This window comes from Rhinopithecus bieti, unplaced genomic scaffold, assembly GCF_001698545.2.
Source record: "Rhinopithecus bieti isolate Rb0 unplaced genomic scaffold, ASM169854v2 scaffold_13029, whole genome shotgun sequence".
NCBI lineage: Eukaryota > Metazoa > Chordata > Mammalia > Primates > Cercopithecidae > Rhinopithecus > Rhinopithecus bieti.
Window position 1 is genome coordinate 3934038 of NW_016807982.1, and position 3518 is coordinate 3937555.

The following is a 3518-nucleotide window of genomic DNA, read 5'->3' on the forward strand; positions in this document are numbered from 1 at the left end:
CCCGTGGGCCCTCTCAAAAGAACATTCAGTCCAACCCGAAGCCTGTGCCCTGCTTCCCCATGAACGGCTATCTCGCTCCCCCTGGTGGTTACATGAGCACATTGGCAAGGCAGCTGAGGTTGGAACTGCCCGGCCCACCGTGGACCGGACCACAGGCCTATGGCCGATGTCCTGGTTGCAGGAAATGTGTGCTCTGCTCTAGGCTTGGCCAGTGACTCACTCTATAACTGGGCAACCCCCCTTACCTCTGTGAGCTTCAATTTCCTTATCTGCAAATTAGGGCTAGTGATTTGGGTAAGGTATTCCTTGAACTAACACACAGAGTAAGAGTCTTAGTTGCAAGGTGCCCTTCCCACCATGAGGGGCCATGATATCCTGAGGTAGCTTAACATCACCTCCTGTGTACTGCCAGTCCCTTCCCCAAATCACTCCACTTTGGGACAGCCATATTAGACATGTCCCAATATGGCCAGAACATTGAGCCCTAATTGACCAACAGGGCATGGAGTGCAGTGGCATGATCATGGCTCACTACAGCCTGGACCTCTCGGGCTTGAGTGATTCTCCCACCTCAGCTTCCTAAGTAGCTGGGACCACAGGTGCACACCACCATGCCTGGCTAATTTTTAAATTTTTTGTGGAAACGGAGCTCGCTTGTTGTCCAGGTTGGTCTTGAACTCCTGGCCTTAAATGATCCTCCTGCCTCCGCCTCCCAAAGTGCTAGGATTACAGGTGTGAGCCACTGCACTTGGCTGGTAAGTACATGGTCTTTGGCTTCAATGCATTCGGCCTAGAAGTAGAAGAATACGTAAAAATAGAATACAGTGTGAGGTCAGTAACAGAATTAAGCACACGGTGCTTTGGGAATATAAAACGTAATTTAAAAAAAAAAAAACACTCTTTAGAGATGAGGGTCTTATTATGTTGCCCAGGCTAGACTCAAACTCCTGGGCTCAAGGTACCCACCTGCTCCAGCCTTCCTAGTAGCTGGGACTTCAAGTGTACACCACCATACCTGACAAGGAAAAATATTTGACCCGGGTTCAAGCAGGGAGAGACTGTCAAAGGGAGGCCTCCTATAGGAGGTAATACCTGAGAATATCCTCTGAATTAAGGGTTAAAAATTTGAATGACTCCCAAGGGGCAGTCCCTGTCACTCCCCTCCTGTCCACAGTTGCCAGGTCGAATCGGGTTCCAGTATGGCTTGCAGTGGCCTATCAAGGGTAGGATGATGGGCAGGGTCTACCGCAGGTGTGGGAAATAAAAGTGCATCATGTGTAGAGAATTTAAGAACCAAAATAAAAATGACTAAAAGTCAGTTTGCTTTTTATTATTACCTTGCATTGTCATTCTAAACAACATTAAAAAAACACTTCTTGAAAAGAATTTCACCGTCTGAGTTCTAAATAGTGGCTCTATTTATTGTTGAATCTTCTGTTTTTTGTTTTGTTTTTGTTTTTGTTTTTTTTTTTGAGACAGTATCTTGCTCTGTTGCCCAGGCTTGGTGTGCAGTGGCACAATCATGGGTCACTGCAGCCTGGACTTCCCAGGCTCAAATGATCTCCCATCTCAGCCCCCCAAGTAGCTGGGCCTACAGGCATACGCCACCATACCCGGCTAATATTTATATATTTTTGTAGAGATGGGGTTTCACCCTGTTGCCCAGGCGGGTCTCAAACTCCTGGGCTCAAGCGGTCTGCCTACCTCGGCCTCCCAAAGTGCTAGGATTACAAGCGTGAGGTACTGTGCCCAGCTGAGCTTTTTTTTTTTTTTTTTTAGGCAGACTTTCACGACATCGCCCAGGCTGGAGTGCAATGGCGTGATCTCAGCTCACTGCAAGCTCCGCCTCCCCGGTTCAAGTGATTCTCCCACCTCAGCCTCCTGAGTAGCTGGGATTATAGGCGCCTGCCACCACGCCCAGCTGATTTTTGTATTTTTAGTAGAGATGGGTTCTCACCATGCTGGTCAGGCTGGTCTTGAACTCCTGACCTCATGATCCGCCCACCTCAGCCTCCCAAAGTGCTGGGATTACAGGCGTGAGCCACCGCGCCCGGCCCCTATTTAGCCTTTAATAAACATGTGTGCCAAAGTCAATTGGGAGAAATCCCACTTGTATAACTTGCCTCTTGACACAGCTAAACACATTCATTTTGAAAGTAATTTCTTAATAGTTTGGAATCATTCAAGCTTGCTTTGAGCTCTGTTGGTGTCTCCAACTCCAGGAAGCAACATATTCCTGAGATTAAACAGTTATTGCAGAATAAGCAATGATGACACAGTGATTTTAAAGGTAAAGAAACCAAACTTAAGTTACTTCAATTCTATGTGACCACCTGTGCTAATTTATTTATTTGTTTGTTTTTCAAAACAGGGCCTCACTCTGTCACCTAGGCTGGAGTGCAGTGGTGTGATCATAGTTCACTGCAGCCTCAACCTCCCAGGCTCAAGCAATCCTCCCACCTCAGCCTCTCAGGTAGCTGGGACTATAGGCACATGCCACCACACTTGGCTAATTTTTAAATTTTTTGTAAAGACAGGGTCCACCATGTTACCCAAGCTGGTCTGAACTCCTGGGCTCAAGCGATCCTCCTGCCTCTGCCTCTGAAAATGCTAGGATTACTGGTGTGAGCCACCATGCCTGGCTCTTGTGCTAATTTAAAATTTACAAGTATTATTAAAACTCAATCATGGGCCAGGCGAGGTCGCTCACGCCTGTGATCCCAGCACTTTGGGAGGCCGAGGCAGGCAGATCGCCTGAGGTCAGGAGTTCGTGACTAGCCTGGCCAAGATGGTGAAACCCCGTCTCCACTAAAAATACAAAAATTAGCCGAGCATGATGTCGTGGTGTCGCACATCTGTAATCCCAGCTACTCAGGAGGCTGAGGCAGGAGAATCACTTGAATCTGGGAGGAGGAGATGGCAGTGAGCCAAGATCCTGCCACTGCACTCCAGCCTGGGCAACAGAGGGAGACTCCGTCTCAAAAAAAAAAAAAAAAAGATAAAACAAAACAAAAAAAACAAAAAAAACCCAATGATGACCAGAAGTTTGTATTTAAAATTAAAACCATGAGAACTGAAAATGTAATATTTTTGTTTTCTAAGAACAAATTTTAGTAATCCCAGCACTTTGGAAGGCCGAGGCAGGTGAATTACCTGAGGTCAGGAGTTTGAGACCAGCCTGGCCAACAGGGTGAAACCCTGTCTCTACTAAAATACAAAAAATGAGCTGGGTGTGGTGGCACATGCCTATAATCCCAGCTACTAGGGAGGCTGAGGCAGAATTGCTTGAATCTGGGAGGTGGAGGTTGCAGTGAGCCAAGATTGTGCCAATGCACCGCAGCCTGGGCAACAAGAGTAAAACTCAGTCTCAAAAAAAAAAAAAAAAAATTTAATTCAAACATGAAATGTTTTACCAAATTTAAAAGTTAAAGTTAATCAGCCGGGCATGGTGGAAGACACCTGTAATCCCAGCTACTCGGGAGGATGAAGTAGGAGAATCAATTGAACCTGGGAGGCAG